At 49.3% G+C, this 19,451-nt stretch overlaps 1 non-coding gene across 1 annotated transcript; it reads right to left on the bottom strand.

Moving 5' to 3' along the window:
• Nucleotides 1-18,783: 18,783 nt before the first annotated feature.
• TRNAR-CCU lies at nt 18,784-18,856 on the bottom strand. The gene has a single exon. It is a non-coding gene; the product is annotated as a tRNA-Arg (tRNA).
• Between the last annotated feature and the right edge of the window lie 595 nt (nt 18,857-19,451).

Here is a 19,451-nt window from a genome sequence, read left to right on the forward strand (position 1 = left end):
TAATCCTGGTGCAACAAGCCTCCCACCTGAGTTGCCCAGGTCTCCCCGCACTGGGCGCTGGGCCTGGGGTTGAGAGTAGAGACTCAGCCGTCTTTGGAATGAACCTGAGCCATGGGGAGATGGGGACAGTTGTGGCGAAAGCCCTGGAACTGGGTCTCCTGGGGAAGGGTAAGACGTTCTGCTGCTGAAAGAAGCAGGTGGAGGTTTCTTCTCCCAGTCCGGAAGTGAGCAGGCAGACTGTCCTGGGTGCTCCAACTCCTGTTCCGTTTCCCCACGGACTCTGTTCTACTGATAGGACACTGAGGGTGAGGGCTGGTGTGTCTGCTCTACCCCACTGCCCCTCTTTTATCCCCCTCCTCGTTCTTGGAGTCTCCCAATCTCCAGAGCCTTGTCCTGGGTCCCGGCTGGGAAGGAAGGTCCTGATGTCAGGCTCTCCTCCATCTAGTGATATAATCGTCATTCAAGGAAAGCATCACAAGATTGAATTGTGAGAGAGTGGGAGGGGAGGTGTCCAATCATATGCCTTGGGTCTCAAAGGACTCAGAGGTCCAGGGTCAGGAGGCAGAGGACCCCACTCCTCTTTATTTAATTCACATCTGCATGCCCTCCGGGAAGGTTCAGAGAGGTAGATCCAAGGGCCACCTCCACCCCAGGAGTCCTGACAACCAGCCTCCTCAAAATAGGTTGGAAACCTACCCTTCCATCGGGGAGGGAGGCCATCCGAGCACTTTGTGTGAGCTTGTGCAACTGCAGGCCTGACTCTGGGCCGCTGTGGATGACAGGAGGCCCCCTAAACCCCAACAGGCAAATAAATAAATGCGACCTGGGACTTAAGTCTGCTGTCCACCTCACCTCACCCTGTCAGAGGCCACCCAACCGCCTGAGGAGGGAGGCCCTTCCCTTTTCCACCAGGGCACTCCCTCGTGCCTGGTTCACAGCTGCCTGTAACCCTGCCCAGAAGGTGCTAAGTTTCAAGGTGAACCTGGTTCCAGAGAATCCTGTTCACAGGCTCTCTCCGAACAGGGGGCTATGGCCCTGAGACTAAAAGTCCACATCTTACCAACTGACTTGGCCATTGGCTCTGTTTCAAGAGGAGAAGGAAGTAATCCTGAGGCACAATAAGACCACCCCACCCACTCCCCAGGCCAGTACTGACCCCAGCTTGACTCCATTGTTCCTCCCCAACACTGCCCAGGAGGCTCATACTGGAAGCTGCAAGGGAAGAGAGAGGGAGGGGACCACCTGGTCTGAAATCCAGGGATGTGGCAGGGCTGGCACACAGACCCAGACAAACACTGGGAGGCCGGTCCCTAATGGCACCAAGCACCCCATCCCCACCCCCACCGTCCAACTCTGGGGACAGAGTTGGGAGGGAGGGGCAGCAGCGCTAAACTGCTTCCTTCCCTCCCATTTCTGGTACCAGAACTGAAGCCTCCTCCCACCTGTCCCTGCCTCCAGGGAAGGAAGCCGGGACCCATCTTGGAGAATGAAGGGCGGAGTCACAGGAGTCAAGGGTACAAGAGACAGGTGGAATGAGGCATCCTTCTCCACAGTGGCCCCTAGGGGATGAGTCTCCCTGGGCCTGCAGCAGCTCCTGGGTCCAAACCCCTCATGAGTCTCACTTCCATACCCTCAACTTCCTCCCCCTGCACTCTGCCACACACACCCAACCCCAGCTCGCCCCCACCTTGCTTTGGGCAGATAGCATGACATGAATGGGAAAGATACAGGGGACCCACTACAGGCCTGGAGGGACAACCTGTACCCTGGAGATGCTTCTTTTCCAGTAGATTCCTGTAACCTTTGACGAATTCAAGGGAGGACATGCACAGTGCCCCAGCCCTGCGCATTGGTCCAGCCCAGGATGCTCCTGTGGGAAAAGGGTTGCGAGGCCAAGGAAAGGAACTTCGAGGGACCCAGATCCCACAGGGGCTTTGGACACTGAGCCCAGGGGATGGCGGCTTGGCTGAGGACAGGAGACCCTGGGTCTGCCCAGACCCTAGTCGCCTTCCTATAGACAGGTGAGGCAGCTTTGACCTGGGCCCACGGCCCCAGCCAGCCAGGTGGGATGGCAGGAACGCCTTAGTTCCAGGTTTGGGTCACACAGGGAACTCGTGTGCAGTCTTGGGGCCGCACGCAGCTCAGCAGTAGCCCAAGGCCCCTGGATCAGCCTGCGCTGGAGGGAGGTCCTGGTGGCAGATGGGGGGCGGGCAGTGGATGGAACCGCCCCTGGAACTTTGGGACCTGCAGTGTTGAACCTCACCCCTATCTAGAAGCCGAGCCAAATACTCCCACCGCATCCCTCTTCCCTCCAGGCAGGCATCTGGGACATTGCCCAATCTGAGCAAGGGGGAGAGAATAGACAGAATCAAGACACCTACAAAAGACAGTCTTGTTTGCTGGTGCAGGGGTGTGACTCTTGCTTTCGATAGAAGTGGTCCCAGGTTCAAGTTCTGTATGAGCTCTATAATTCAGCTATGTTTCTTCCCAGGATGATCAGTTGCTATAAGCAAAAAGGGCCAAGGTCCACTCAGGGCCAGCGTGGGCCTGAGCTCACTTCTGCTGGCCAGAAGTTGCTGGCATTTTAGCAGGGGGTGGAGCAAGGGCACGTGGTGTTTCCCTGACCTGCAGACCCCAGTATTCTGGGGCGGAGGGAAGCAGCAGGGTGCCCAGACTTCAGATATGACCCAGTTGGCATCCCAAATCCGAGAGATGGGGGCACCACCTCTCCGTCCAAGCCCTGTCTCACGCTCAAAGGGAAATCCAGACTGCATCAGGCAAGTGAGAAAGCAGAAGTTAGAGTCACCAAGGACCACAAGCCAAAGGGAATCTTTGCCCACGAATATTGTTCTTGCTTTAGATGTGAGAGGTCCTGAATTCAATCCCAAGAAGCCTCCTGTTCTAAAGCAGGCAGTGCGGGGCCTAGCTGTAATGTCATTTGGAACCAAGAGAGAGGGACAACTTCAGCAGACCCAGGGTCTTGAGCCCTTAGTGTTGGGGACAGCCAAGAGCTTGGGTTTGCTAGATCAGGTGCTACTCAGACACAGACAGGGCCTTCCGGGTGGGAGTGGGCTCGGGGTGCAGCTGCCTCCAGAACAATCGCCCTCCGGCCCCCTTCCAAGGAGCCACCAGCAGGAGCTCCCTCTGATGCCAGTTACTTCTCTTCCTCAAGCATGTGACCGCTACACTCAGGGTGATGTTTTGGACCTGGTTTGTGGTTCAAACCACACTCTGTTTCAACCACACTCTGTGAAACTACTAACTCAAGGCAGTTCAGTTCCAATTTTTGATTAGGCTATATTTTTGCAAAGCTAGGTTCTCTATAGTTTCTGTAATTAAGAGCAAGCAGTGCAGGAAAATCAGTGTGGAACAGGACCTAAGAGCAGCAATAACCAATCTGGTTCCAAGGTTGGAGAAGCTCTACAGGGCCCACCAAGTGCACAAATCCCATCAGAAAATAATTATGGTTATTTTAAAGCAATGTAAAAATTTTTCCCAGAAAGTTACTGTACTGGGTTAGATGGTGTCCTCCCAATACTGCTGGCCACCCGGAACTTCAGAAGGTAAGGTCTTTGCGCATATAATTAACTAAAATGAGATCATACCGGAGGAGGATGGGCCCTAACCAATGATTTGTGTCTTTTTTTAAATCTTCATCCAATGTTTTATTGTATGTTTATTGATTTTAGAGAGAGGGAGGAGAGCGAGAGAAACATCGATGTGAGAGAGAAACATCGGATCAGTTGTTTCCCATATATGCCCTGATGAGGGATTGAACCTGCAACCTAGGTATGTGCCCTGACTGGGAATCGAACCTACAACCTTTTTTTTTTTTTTTTTTTTGGTATATGGGATAGTGCTCCAACAAACTGAGCCACCCAGCCACAGTCAATAACTGGTGTCTTTATAAAAAGATTATATGAAAATACAGAGGCTCATAGAGGAAGAGACTGGAGTGATGGGTCTAGAAGCCAAAATGCTAGGAGCCACCAGAAGCTAGAAGGCAAGGAAGGATTCCTCTCCAGACCTTTGAAGAAGAGGGTGGTTGTTGGTCCATGGGCCTCCTTCTCATCTCAGGTGTGAGAAAACCCAGAGGAGTCTAGACTTGAAGCCTTGAATATTTTCAGATGTGGACTGGGATGTACAGGGAAGAGCAGGTGGGAGACCCTCTCCAGAGCTCTGGGGGGACAGCGCCTCCAGAGCCAGAAGAAGTGGGGGCTGCAGATGAGGACACCAGCCTGGGAACAGAGCCTCCTGAGGGAGAGCCAGGAAAGCCCGAGGCCACTCTGGAGTAACCTGTGCACCTATCCCTCAGCCTCAAAGAGACCTACACTTCTAGTCCAAATATGCTGCCAGGCTGAGCAGAGTGGCAGCTGCAGTGCACACAGACTCCTCTGGACAGAGGGATCTAGGGACCATGGCTCTACCCTATACCGTGGGCAACAAAGAGAGAAAAGGACCCACAAGTTCAGCTGCAGTGAAGGTCTCAGTTTGCTGGGTGTGGAAAGGCCAAACAAACCCAGAACGCTGAGGAAGCAGAACAGAGCTCCAGACCCCCAGAGCTGCAGCTGGTGCCAGGTCTGGAGACACTAAACCACCCTCCCCCTCAGGGCTATGAACATACCCCAACCTCCTGTGGGGCCATTTGGGAGCAGGAAAGGCCAACGATATGGTGGGACAAGGAAATGGACAAGTGCAGGACAAGTTCAGGTGTGTGATTCAAACCTCAGGTGCTAGAGGTCTCAGGTTCGAGTCCTACCCTTTCTACTCCTTTCCGCAGTATCCATCTGGAATACATCTGTAGCTCCTGAACCCCCAGAGAGAGCACCCAGCCAGCCACACTGAGCCGATAATGCCAGGGCCCTGGTCCAGGATGCCCTGAACCATGTTCATGGTGAGCCAGGCTCTGGCCAGTGGCCTTACACTACTACTTATTGTCAATGATGACCAGTGAGGTGTCAGGATGCCCTGAGCATTCACTTCACGAAATACACCCCTGCACTTTGTCCCCAGTTTTTCCTCTTTTCCCCTTTCCCTTCCTAGGATCTGAGCAGAAACTGCAGGCCTATTTCAGCCTGTGGCCCAGTGTCCCAGCAGCAGTTTCCATATCCTGCCCCGCGTTTCTCTGGCCCCTAATGATGAACGTCGTCATTGCCCCAACCTTCTGTTGTTCACTTGGAACAAGAAGCGATCATCCTCTCCTCCAGCCAGAAGGTGTCAGTGGAGGCCTAGTAGAGATCAACTTCCTGCCAGCAGTAAAGGAGGCCCCACCCGCTGTGAACTACCTCCGCAACAACGGGGCGGCTCCGTCTTTCCCCACCAGAGGGCGCTTTGTCAGAGGAGACTGGTAAACCAAAAGACAAGTGAGATCTATCTCATAATACCGAAAATATCCAAGATGCAGTGAAAATCACTGATCATGCTAAGAACCAGGAAAATCTCAACTCGAAGGAGAAAAGATAATCGAGAAATATCAACTCGGAAGTTGAAACCACCTGACGGGGGGTAAAGGCGGTAAAGCAGCCACCATAAACACGCTTCGATGAGCAATTACAAGGGACTTGAGACAGACTCAAAAGTAGAAAGTCTCAAAGAAATATAAGATATAAAGAATAACCAAATGAAAAACTTAGAAACGAAAAATACAATAACCAAAATAAAAAACTTAATGGATAGGCAACAGCAGAATGAACAAAGAAGTAAGAATTAGTTGTCTTAATGATACAATGATAGAAATTATCTGATCTGGAAAAAAAAAAAGAAAACAGATTTTTTTTAAAGCAGAGCCTCAGGGATTTGGGGGCTTTAACAAAATATCCAATATTTGAGCTATTGGACATCCAAGAGAGGAGAAAGATGGAGCTAATAGTATTAGAAGAAATAGCAGCTGTATTTTTTCCCGTGTTTTTAAGAGAAGTTTTAGGTACACAGCAAAATCGAGCAGAAATACAGAGTTCTCATAAACCCTCTGCACAGCCTCCCCTGAACCTGCATATTCTGAAAACCTGTGTGCCCCGTCTGGGTAGCACTCAGCTGGCTGGAGCATGGCCCCCAGGAATGGACAGATGAATGTATGAATGGGTGGGGTAACAAATCAATGTCTGTCTGTCTGTCTATCTCTCTCTCTCTCAAAAATCAATAAATTTTAAAAAACCACTTATCTCCCTCTACATTTTTAACATATTTTAAAGAATATATAGTATTGCTTTACCCATCAAAGCATTTTGCTTTTTTCTTTTGCAAATATCTCTACAAATAACGTCCTTTTGTTTTTAAATATCCCCAATGCCATGCACATATCCAGCAACATTAACTGGAGTGTTCTCTCACCCCCAGTCCCTGTACGGGTTTCAGCTGCTCACACCTGCTGTGCAAGGACTGACCTGCTTCTTCCAGGGCTGCCTCACTTCGGCCCCTGAAGCCTGAAAGACTGGATCCCGAGGCAGAGACCTGGTGGCAGGTAACTAGCTGGGCACCCCGGAGTCTCCAACCTTCTCTCAATCAGGGCCAGGTGGCAGGTTCCAGCAGCTCAGAATTACCCAAAGGGCAGACCAAGAACGGTTGGGGCAAAATAATTTTTAATTTTTTTAATAAGATAAATTGTTTGCAGCCCTGGCCAGTGTGGCTCAGTTGATTGGAGTGTTGACCTGTACACCAAAAGGCTGGGGGTTCAATTCCCAGTCAGGGAACAACACCTAGGTTGCAGGTTAGGTCCCCAGTAGGGGGTACATGAGAGGCAACCACACATTGATGTTTCTCTCCTCTTTCTCCCTCTTTTCCCATCTCTCTAAATAAGTAAATAAAATTTTTAATTAACAAATAAATATCAGGAACTGTTTTTAAAAAAGTTCAATATTTGACTGTTCCAAAAGCAAACACAAGTAAAAATAACATTTAGAAATTATGTTTAACCTTAGAGAAACATGTTTTAAAATACCAAATTTGGGTGGGAGAGTGGTGGTGGGAAATGGAGACAACTGTATTCAAACAGCAATTTAACAAAGGTTAAAAAGATAAATAAATAAAATAAAATACCAAATTTAACACTCTTTCCTCCATAGAGCAAAGCCAGTGTACTAAACCACAACACTGAGGTGGACTTTTTAAACTGATACAATTTTTAAAAATGAAATTCAAAGAAAAAAAAGCATTCTATTCTAACCCTGGAATCTCATCATTTATAAAATTACGTGCTCAGATATCAGTGAAAAGAAGCAATTGGCAAACTTGAAAACAAATTTTTCACTGAACAAATTCAGATTCCAACAGAATACAGCACTTTATAGCCAGGGAGGTATCCTTTTGACAGCAAAAAGCGCACAAATTGCATGGACCTCTGAGCAATTCCTGGCATACTTGGTTCAGGTACAATCTCTTAAATGCACCGACAGCGCGTCATCTGGCCGGCAGAGAGTGTGTGCCCCGCCACTGCACCCTGCTGCTGCGCCCCGCTGCCACGCGGTGGCGCTGCCTCCTTTCCTTGAACCTGCTTCCCTCCTCAACTTCCTCTAGAGGCAAAGCCGGTTCACTGGAATCTGAAACCAGCTACTAGAGAAATGCCACCCAGTTTTTCCTTTGGTTTAGTCAACAGAGCAAGCCACTACTATTATCTCCTCATCTACAGTTATAAGAAGTTTCACTAAACACTACTCAACATGGGACGGCCCCTCAGGGCAGAGGAGACCAGACCACCAGCAGAAAGGATGAAGGGGTCACCCTGGGTGGGCATGTCATGGGGTGAACACAAACGAAAACGTTCAGGGACCCTGGGTTCCAACAAACGCAACCACCAGCCGCTCTTCAAAGGGGGGCTAAGTGGGGCTTTGAACCCCCGGCCTCTCACACTCTAAGTGAAAACCATATTCTTAGAGCAACAAGCCACAGGCAGTCCTGTGGTTACTCCTTGTCCTCCTTGGTGAGCTCAACCCAGCTGCACCCTCGAAGATCTAAAACTGGCCTCGTTTTCTTGCCCACAAACCGCCCCTCTCCATTCCAGTGGGTGTCTGTGAAGGATTTGATTCAGATCCCCACGCACAAGAGAGGAACGAACGAGGTTCAGCATTGCCACGTGCTGAGACTCCAAGCTGGCAAGTCAGCAACCAGGTTTTGGGGTGTCCTTGCTCCCCTGTTCTCCACCCACCCATGGAAAACTGAAACTATCAGTTTGGGAAAGTGCCCTGAGGTCCTCCTCTGTCCCACTAAGGGATGGGCTGTGGAGTGAGGCTGGGAATGGATTTCTCCCCTTCCCCCACACCCACACCCCTAGGCTCCCAGAAGTTCTCAGGACCCCACCACCTCCCACGACACAGACACTGAAAGGACTATGCACTGATCCCGAGTTTCCCACTTGCTCCTGACCTGGGATCAGACTTCTAGAGTCCAATACCAGCCTCCCAGCACAAGCTGCAGCCAGGAAGGCACACGGGACAGAGGGATGTGTAAGTGGGGAGCGAAAGGATGAGTAAGGATGCGGAGGAAATTCACAGACCCCTCAGGGCAGACATCCCACATTACCAGTGCCCCTGGCCTGGGGCAATGTGTCTCCTTGTCCACTTAGCACACCTAGATACCCAGACCCAGTCTGGCTATTGGGGTCCAGCTGGGATCTGCGTCCACCACGTGGCCTGTCTCCCATCTATCCCCACAATCCCAGACCCCACTCCGCTCTGCTGGGGGCTCCATTTATGCCCTAAAATAACCAGAAACAACAAAACTATGGGTTCCTCTGGAATTTGAAGCTGAATCAAGAATTAGACCTGCTGCACAGGGACCTTCCTTTGCAGCATGCACTTGGTGTCCTAGACTGCCCTCTCCCCATTCACTAGACAAATGACAGCTGAGCCCAGCTCAAGCCAGGCCCTGGACTGAGGCTAGGTGTAGAGGGAAGCAGACCCTGGTGAAGAAGTGGGAAGGGGACCCTGAGCGAGAATCAACACAGAAGAGGTCTTTGCAGAGGAACTCTCCTGCTTGTGGAGGCGGTAGCCATTTCCCCTTCAGGACTTGGAGTCTTAAAGGGTTCTAGCCACCAGAGAGGAAAGCCTTGGCCAGGGAGCCTGGTTTCCCCTTGACACCATGGACCTCAGGGTTAGGAGAGACCTCCCTGCACATCGAAGTGGGCCCTGGGTTCTGTGCAGAACTCACTCAGGAACTCAGTAGTCAGAAGGCTTAAAAGAGGCACCCAGATCACCACACCAAGGCCTAAGTAGGGAAACCCAGGGAGGTTTAGATCAGAAAGACAGGCCCACTGGCCTGCCTGCCAGTCTACAGACTCCAGGAGGGGGGTATAGGGTGGGAGAACTCTGGCCCTGAAGCAGCCTGCAGGGAAGGGGGCTGGGCGCCTCGGAGGTAATCCTGGGCCAGACTCGGCTCTGTGATTGGGATCAGGAAATTCTCCCCAGATTGGAAACCCCCCAAAATTCCCTCAGTCTGTATTAGCCATATCTTTTATTTTCTGTACTCTGATTCTCCGATTGCCGCCCCAGAGTTAGCAAATTTGTGGAGATAGCAAACAACTCCTCCCAGAGCAGGCATTTTGCGTGCAAACCAAACAATCCACAGCCCCAACCAGCTCTTCTATCTGACTCTTGCACTCAGGGCCACTGTGCACCTTCCAGAATGACCCCGAGGCAGGGAAGCATGCAGCCCAGGACAGCACCTGCACCCCACACCCTGTGGATATCATCAGACTAGCCCATCTAAACCCGCTTCACCTGTTTCACCTTCTGTGGAACCACAGTAAAGGTTCTGGCCCAGGTTTTCCCCTCATTCACTCTGCTTCTTGACCAGCCTTGGTGCTTCTCCTGCGGCTCCCTGGTGAGGCCTGTCCTCCTGCTCCTGGGACCCGTGAGTAACAAGCCATCTTTTCACTGTGTGGATGTGTGGTCTCACCACACCTGAATAACGACAAAGCCCTGCAGTTCGTCCAGCGTGAAGAAAAGATACCGGTGTCTGCAGTGCACCTTCAGGACTGTCGTGGGGACCCCAGGCCCTTGGCAGCCCCAACACTGAGGCACAGACCCTCCCTCCCCATGTTCAGCCTCCCACCGCAGTTTTCTCCTTTCCCGTGGCTGTGGAAGGCCCTTCAGACAGCCCCTCAAAAAGGAAAGACACTTTTGGAAACATGGGCTCCTCCAGAATTCGAATTTATAGCCTTTCACATCCAAAGCAAAAATGTATTCCCAGTCCAAGTTCGCGGTCACCCCAGATCCTGAGACTGTCTGGCACACACTGACCGGGTCTCCCTCTTGCGGAGAAAGGCGTGGCTGCGGGGGCTTTGCCCTCCTCTCAGTCCCTGGAATCAGGGTCCTGCACCTGACCCAGGAGGAGCAAGAAACTGTTGGAGCATGGCCAGGGCACTGGTGGCAGGGACCAAGCTTCCCTTCCCTCTCTCAGTGGGGAGAAGGAGGTGGTGAGAAAAGAAATCAGCCCTGGTTGGTGTGGCTCAGTGGACTCTGTACCAGCCGAGAACCAAAGGAACCAAAAGGTCGCTGGGCCAGGTCCCAGTTAGGGGCATGTAAAAGAGGTAACCAGTTGATGTATCTCCTGCACATTACTTTACCCTTCCTTCCTTCCTTCCTTCCTTCCTTCCTTCCTTCCTTCCTTCCTTCCTTCCCCTCTCTCTAAAAGTAAAATAAATAAAAAATTCAAGATGATATTCTTCGAGATTTGAACCCAAGATCTTTCACACCCAAAGCAAGAACCATCCCCCTAGACCAAGAACCCAAGGAAAGAAATAGTCCTAACACTTGTTATTGGAAACCTGAGCCCCAGGCTCCGCCCTCCTGGTTTCCCAGTTGCAGGAGAGGTGAGAAAGGGGAACTGACAGACTGGGGCTCAGTTTCCATTCCAGAAGTGGGAGAGGAGGAGATGGTGGGCCGGAACCTGCCCGGATGGAGAGCTGAGGCCCACCCTTGCGCCCAGACCCACAGAACCTGACTCCCCCAGGAGCCTGCCCATGGCCACCAGCTCCAAGTAACTCGAGGAGGGGGCAGGTGTTGAAGGAGGTTGTGTGGCCTGAGTGAGCATGGGGGGCTCTCACGGTGGACTCCAGGCCAGAAATTTCACTCAACGTGGGACACAATTTCAGGACCCTGAAAATAATCCTCTGTTGCCCCCCCAAACAGTCTGCGCAGGTGATCATCATCTCGAGGTCCCACACAGACCCCAGGGCTCCTGTCCTCAGCTGAACTCCCTCTTGGCCTGGCCGCAGCCCCAGAAGACCCTCGCAGCTCTGGGGTCTGTGTGGGACCCCCATGCAGGGGTCAGAGATGAATTCAGGGCACAGTGCTTCCCCAAAGGGCAGCTGCTCCAACGCCCCCAACTTTTCTTCCCTCTTGCACTGACAAGGGACCCAGCGTCCACCCCCGGGGTGGAAGGTCTTCCTGGCTTTTTCCCATGGCAAAGCCCTGAGCCTTCCTGATTTGCTCCACGCTCCACGCCCTAAAAAGGCCAAGAGTGTGAAAATAGAGTCTGTGATTGGAATCAGGTAGTTCCCACACCCTAAGTGAAGATCCCCCAGTGTTCCTCGCTGGCCATCTTTAGTGCCACTCATCCCGGTTCCCTTTCCTGCCCTCCACTTCCGGCTCTCCGGAGGTCCTGGGGCACAAAGGCCCACGGGGGGACAGCAGACGGGGGCCTGACAGCTCCCTGGCTTCCTGCGGAAAGCACCAGCAAATTCAACACTCCAAGCCCGGAATGCAGCGTGCCCGGAATCCTTTGGACGCTGTAGGCAGCTTCAACTAGCTTACGGGGTGATGAACCCTTACACCTACCTGCCCAGCTTCCTTAGTAAAGCATGAGAACCTTAAGTTCCAGGTTGTGGATTTGAGCCCTGCCTTGGGCGTGACTTTTGCCCCCATGGTTTTACAACCGAGCAGAGGTTGGGTCTGTGACTGGGTCTGTAGAAACTAAACCTCTTCCAAAGAAAAACCTGTTGCTGCTCCACAGAGGCCCACACGCAGGAGCCAACTTCCACCCTCACCAGGCGACTTGCTTCTGAATCCTTAATGTTTTGTTATATATTTTTTTTATAACTTAAAAAAAAATTGAAACTGACACAAAAGTGTCTGGGAGCCTCTCAGAGGGGTTTTCCTTCGAGGAACTTTGAAATTCCCACCAACCTGGCGGGAGCTAACCAGGCCAAGAATTACTGCCAAAGTACCTGGACTCGCGCCCACTTACAAGGTTGAGTCGCAGCTCTGCAGCTGAGCGAGAACGACGTTAAAGGACTTGGAAGTGGATTTTCAGCTAAAGGTAGAATCAATCTAACCCAGGCCTGAGCCGTTACCTGGTGCAGTGCCCTCCGTCTCCGCAGGTGCCCCCTGACCCAGAACTCTCGCCCCCTCCGCCGTATTGTGTGTCGTCCCCCCGCCGCCCCCTGCAGCTGCCTTGGTTTTCTTCCCTTGCCGGACAGAGACGCGGCTGTGAAGGGAGTCCTTCACGGGGGTTAAACAGCCCCGTCCCAGCCCCTCTTCCCTTCTCAAGTAGAAAGGAAATGGGAAATCATGGGATACTCGGAGTAGAGGTTAGGTGGCGCTGCTCCCGCGAGAAACAAGCAGCGAGGAAAGTGTGGGCGCCTTTCTGGGGATGGGGTGGGGCGCTGGCCCTGAGGCTGCGCATCAGTGAGTCTGATGTCACGTCTTCCTCTGAGTAGCAGGTTCCCAGAGGCCCATTCCTCCCGGGTCCCCTGCACCTCTGGCACCTCTGGCGCCAACTCTCGGTCCTGGCTCTATGCCAGAAAGACGAGGCTTTCATATCCTGGGGTGCAATGGGGTGGGGAAGAGAGCTGGGGAGTGGAGAGGTGCCCGCGGGGTCCTTGGTGTCTGGTCTAAGGCATCCTACAGGTCCCCCAAAGAGACTGTATTTATCGGATTTCTCAGAGAGGAGAAAAGAGATTATACACACACAGCAGTCTTGCTTCCCATTTTGAGTTGGGAGATAGAGGCAAAATTCCTTCCTCTCCAGGGGAGCCTCAGTCTTTTTCCTTAAGACCTTCAACGGATCAGACAAGGCCTACCCACACATGGAAGGTAACCTGCTTTTCACTCAAGTCTACTGATTTAAATGTTAATCGCATCTAAAAAATACCTTCACAGCAACATCTAGGCTGGTGTTTGACTAAACATCTGTGCACCACAGCCTGGCCAACTTGACACAGAAAATTAACTGTCACTGGGTCCTATCGAGTGCTGGGCTTCTTTCTTAATAATAGGAGATGCAAGGGACAAAAGCACACCTTCTACTTTGATGTGTCCCAGTCGCTCCTAAGCTCCTCAGAGATGCTGGTGCCGTGCCTCCCCCCACACCACCACCACCTGTGCCTGATTTCTCGCCTTGGTAAATCCAAGATGCATACTCAGCGGGTGGGTTTGTGCTCCGATACTGTAGGCGTCCAAGCAGGCCTGTATCACTGTCTCTTCTGAATCCTTCCTTCAGTTTGCTGTGGTATTGCTGACACCTCCACTTCATGTAACGTAGGCCATTGCTTTTTCCACATTTCCAAGAACCATGGCAGCAGTGTGTCATAACCAGTTTGAGGGACCTTGCCAGGATGTTAAGTCTTGTGCCACGGTAGAGTGTCTCATACTGATAATCTCTCCCTTTTCCAGTTTTGTATTCTCCCTGCCCCAATCCAGAACCCTCAGGATCCACTCCAGGCAAACTCTCCTCATTACCTCTGACATGTTATCCAGATCCTCCGGCTCCTTTGCAGTCCCAGGATTTTCCCAACTGGATCATGCTGAGATGTGACCCTAGTGTTTGGTCCTGTGACCTGGAAGGGAAATAGGAGCAGGTCCTGAAGAAAGCCAACATTGTCCTATGAGGTCCCTGCCTCATTTGAGGTTCTTCATAGTCTTCAGACAAGGGGTTGGAGGCCCGGGCTACTTTAGCAGGCCCAGAGAGCTCAAGGTTCTCAGTGCATCTACCCAGAGAGGCCCATTCCAAGTCTGAGGGTCCCTTTGTTCATTATTGACACCCCGACACAGGCATAAGAGACACACTGAGGTTGAGAATTCCACTTCTTCTCAAGTTCTGCTTTTACACTGAGGCCTTGAGCCTGGTGTTCAGCTTTCTTGGCCTTTCAGATAGGAGAGATGTGGGTGGACTTGAATGCTGCCAAAGCAGCCTCAGACTTTCACACTGCTTTAAAGTGGTGATTAGTCACCCTGAGCCTGTTATTTCTTTGTTTCAATTCATTGAAGACACTCACCAGGAGCCACATAATTCCAGTCCTTACAGTTACCATTTCTACTGTATCACTGACACGTCACTCCATCCTAGTCAGACACGGGCAACAGCCCTTATAATTGCATGGCTCCGGCATGCCAGGGTCTCTCTAAACTCTACCCATCATCAGTGATGAGGTCCTCGGTGCCAGGCAGTCAGCAAGTGATTCAGCTTCAGAAACTCATTCTTAGAGTCTGGCTCCAACTGTTTTAGGACAAGTTTCCTGGAAGCAAGCCTGAAACAGGGACTTTTGTGTAGTGAGTTCATGAAGGGGACACAGGACACATCTGTAAGGATTGGGAGAAGCAGGATAGGCCAGGTTACACTCTTACCTCTCCACTTCAAACTCACCCTTCTTGACTCTGTTTAGGGAGACTCTGCGTTGCCAGCTGGTCTTTGTAGGTTTTCCAAGAGGAGGAACTAGAGAGACTGAAAGGCTGGAGGAGGAAAGGACTCACTACCTCCTCTTTCCTGTTCCTATTGCCCCCCACTTTTTTTTATCCCTGCAGCAACAATTCATTCCAGAAACCACAGATGAACCCAGTTTGAGGTTATCCCAGCACTCACAGAATTGGCCTCATCACAGCTCATCCGAGACCGCAGCGCAAGCTGACTGAGGTCCCCTCCTCAAAGGACTGCATGCCAGCTCTTTTCTGAGCTCAAAGACACCCACGCTAGTTGAGTGGCATCTCTTTTTTGGAGATCTGCTTTCAAGCTCCCTAAATCCTCTCCAAACTTCTAACTTCTAATAATCATACCTCACCCTGGCTGGGTAGTTCAGTTGGTTTGTGTGGTCCCAAGGCACCAAGGCTGCGGTTTGATCCCAGGTCAGGGCACAGGCAAGAGGCAATGAATGCATAGGTGGAGAAGCAACTGATTAATGCCTCCCTCTCCTTTCCTCTCTCTCTAAAATCAATTAAAGAAAAAAAATCTTACCTCTTCCCTTGGTCCCCCAGCCCTGTAGGTGGTAGCTACTTTCTCTGAGTCCCCTTTCTGCCTCAACAACAACTCTTTATATCCACTTAATAATTTTTTTCATTAATAATCTGTTAAAATAATGAGTGGGTTTTCTTTTCCCCCCTAGCTTTCTTGAGATGTAACTAACAAACAAAAATCATATATATTGAAGGTACACAATATGATGATTTGATACAACCATACATTGTGAAATAATTATGACAACCAAGCTAATTAAAATATTCATCACCTCACATGGTTACTGTCCATGCGTTGAGAACACAAGACCTACTCTCTTAGAAAATCTAGAAAATCTCATGTGCACAATATGTTATTACTAACTGTAGCTGCCATTCTATCCATTAGATCCCCATGACTTATAACTAGAAGTTTATACCTTTTACCAACCTTTCCCCATTTCCCTCACCCCCCAATGGCTGGTATTCTGCGTGCTGATGGACCATGGCTCAGTAATGAACTTGGACTTGAACACAGTATTGAGACCCTTGCCAACACAAAATGGCATACTGCCAGTTACGGCGCACAGTGATCAAGCCGCGTATCACCTGGCAGATAATGATGAAGTGCTGACTGAAACCAGTACCTTGGGGGACCACGTGGCTGCCACACTTGACCATCACGGCAGTAAAGGTGACTACAAGGACTGGCACAGAAAGGGTTCTGAGTGTACTGGCTAGCTTACAGAAAGAAAATGACAAGACCAGGCCTTTAACTTTCCAGCCTCAGTCATGTTCAGATACAGGGACATTTTACGGCAGTCATATAATAATCTTATAGCTATAAAGGCTAATCTATAAGCTGCATGGCTAATATTGTTAAAATTCAATACATGATTGAATGATACATATTACAGAATGACAATGTAAGTGGAGTGCATAGCCTCAGCAAAGCTTTCATGTGGAAGAAATGACACAGATTATGGAGGAGTAGAGCCAAAGTCTTGGGGACATCTGGGTGAGCTCAAAGTTGGGAATCTTTAGTCATGGTTTTAAACCTCTAAAGCAGCCCGTCCTCTGCTATCTGAAGAGGGTAGCTTTCCTGTGTTTGCATATCCTACAATAATCTCTCCTGGAGCAGGTGTCTTGCAAGGGGATGCCAGTTCTTCTGAAAGCCCACACCAACCACCCTAGTTCCCACTTGCCTCATAACTAGCCAGATCAGCATGCTGCAGGCAGCGAGTACAAAAGCTAACCCAAGAGAAAATAGCTTATATGCCAAAAGTATTGCAAGTTTTGCTCAGTTGTGCCAGCAAAGACCTAGAGAATATGTGTGGAAATGGATCTAAGGGTGTTAGAGTAAAGTGGATGGGATATAATTTTTTTAAAGATTTTATTTATTTATTTTTAGAGAGAGAGAGAGGGAGAGAAACATCAATGTGCAGTTGCTGGGGGTCATGGCCTGCAACCCAGGCATGTACCCTGACTGGGAATTGAACCTGTGACACTGGGATATAATTTTGCACATAGTGAATTTATTGATTTGGGTTCAGTTTCCAGAAAGCCTGTACTTAGCAATGTTATCTCATGCAGCTGAATGTGGTTCTACCAGGTTTCTTGGTTGGTTGGCTGAGCACTGAACTCATTGGTGGCCTGTGTTTAATGAGATTAAGATGCACCCTGGCTGGTGTGGCTCAGTGGATTGAGTGCTGACCTGTGAATCAAAAGGTCACTGGTTTGATTCCCAGTCAGGGCACAAGCCTGGGTTGTGGGCCAGGTTCCCAGTGAGGGGTGAGTAAGAAGCAGCCACACATTGATGTTTCTCTCCCTCTCTTTCTCCCTCCCTTCCCCTCTCTCTAAAAATAAACAAGTAATCTTTAACAACAAACAAAAAATGCAAGAGTATTTCTAGCATCTACAGAAAGGAATCCAAAGAGCTGGAGGAACACAAGAGTCCCACTCATGGTTTTTAAAGGCAAAAGAGAACTATGTTTGGCCCTGGCTGGGTAGATCAATTAGAGCATCATCCCAATATTGATACCTGGCAATACCTGGTCAGGGCACGTACAAGCATCAACCAGTGAATGCATAAATAAGTGGAACAACAAGTCAATCTCTCTCTCAAAGTCAATCAATAAAAATTTATAGAGAGAAGTATGTTTTTGTATATGTGCATGACAAAGCTCCAGGGGTCATCTCCTCTCCAGGCATGTGGTATATACAGGAGGCTTCTCATCTTATCCTATGTTATATCCTGTAGTTTGGGAGAATTTTACATGGATTGCATATATTTAAAAAACAAAAAATAGCCCTGGCTGGTGTGGCTCAGTGGGTTGAGTGTGGGCTGTGAAACAAAGGGTTGCTGGTTCAATTCCCAGTCAGGGTGCATGCCTGGGTTGCAGGCCAGGTCCCCAGTGTGGGCCATGGGAGAGGCAACCACATACTGATGTTTCTCTTCCTTCTCTTTCTCCCTCCCCTCTCTCTAAAAATAAATAAATAAATATTTTAAAAAAACAAAAAAGCAAAAAATACACTTCATCATGAACTATTTCAAACATGCACTAAAGCACAGACAATTTTATAGTGTGCCCTCATGTCCCCCAGCCTAAGCCATCGTCAGTGGTGGATAAGCTTGCTTTGTCTGTGCCTCCATTCAGCCCATTACATTTTTTCCAGCTTTACTGAGGTTTAATTGACAAATAAAAATTATATATCTTGAAGGTGTGCAAGGTAACAATTTGATATATGTATACATTGTGAAATATTCATCATAGTTAACAAACATGTCTATCAGCTCACAGTTACCTTTTTTCTTTTCTTTTTTTTATCCATATACCCACTGTTTAAACCAGGGCTTTCAAACTTTGTTGACCATGATGCACAGGAAACCACACACTGAACATCATAACTCAGTACACAAACATCCTCAGACACACAATTGACAAGACAGTTTCAAGAAATGGTATTTATCTTCATTATGTACTTACCTTTTCTTATGTGTGAGAATGCTTAAGGTCTACTCTTGTAGCAAATATCAAGTATACAATACAATATTTTTTAATAAAGGAACTTCCTTTTTTTAAGATTTTTAAAAATGTTTACTTATTTATCTTTAGAAAGAGGGGAAGGGAGGGAGAAGGAAGGAGAGAAACATCAACGTGTGATTGCCTCCTACTGAGAATCTGGCCCACAACCCAGGCACATGCCCTGACTGGGAACTGAACCAACAACCTTTTGGTTTATAGGCCAGTACTCAATCCACTGAGCTATACCAGCCAGGACTATAGTACACCATTATTAACTATAGTTACCACCTAGCCCATTATTTTAAGGCAATCCAGTTGTTGTATAACTCTAAATGAGTGTTTATAAAATATGAGGACTTTTAAGTATATATGCAACCACAATACAATTAACACATCTAGAAAAATAAATTATTTGCTGTATCATCAAGTAGAACAGATGGTTGTTAAAATAATATAACGGAAACCAGTACTTCCTCTGAAACTGTACAACCTTTATGAGAGGGTAAGAATGTACAAAGTTCAGGTGGAAAGTGTGTCTGGGCCCATTTTTTAAAATCCTTGATTTCTTTTACTAGTCACACTTGGAAAGGGTTTAAAACTCAACTGTTTTTATCCTTTACCCCGGGTGGGACTCGAACCCACAATCCCTGGCTTAGGAGGCCAATGCCTTATCCATTAGGCCACCAGGGCTGACAGGTGGTATCCTGCAGTGATATTAGGCTATTGTCTTTTTCATCTCTCCTCATGTTCCCTGTAACTTATATATCGTTTTCTGGTTTTATCCCAGCCTTTCTTGTGCCCCTCTATTTCCACATTCGATCTGCACTCCCTCTCAGATCTTTTGCAACATCCTTGGGCTAAAAGAAACCGCACACGTGTGGACGGAGCCCATGCAGGCGTTAACTCAGCTGGCTCATTGAATTAGGATACGATCCTCACTTACAGTGCTACAAGTGAGGGGATTCATTTCTGAAGAACCCTTTCCCGCTCCTTGTAGGAGAATCCGGGGCCCGGAATAACTAGCAGCAGGAAGACATTGGTTAATGCAACATGTAGCAGCCAGAGGAGAGGGGGACCAGTCAGACGCTTGGAAAAAGTGCAGGTCTTTGTCTCCATCTTACACCCCACACTGCCCTTAGACCCAAAGTGTTATCTGGGCCCAGGTCTCCACGGTTTTTAGCAGAGCCCAATAGCCTTAGGTCTTTGTCCTTAGGACTCTCCGTAACAGCTCCGTTATCTTCCCGGCTAGCCCAGTGGCAGAACATGAGACTCAAATATCACCAGA

Source organism: Phyllostomus discolor, chromosome 3 (assembly GCF_004126475.2).
Source record: "Phyllostomus discolor isolate MPI-MPIP mPhyDis1 chromosome 3, mPhyDis1.pri.v3, whole genome shotgun sequence".
Classification (NCBI taxonomy): domain Eukaryota; kingdom Metazoa; phylum Chordata; class Mammalia; order Chiroptera; family Phyllostomidae; genus Phyllostomus; species Phyllostomus discolor.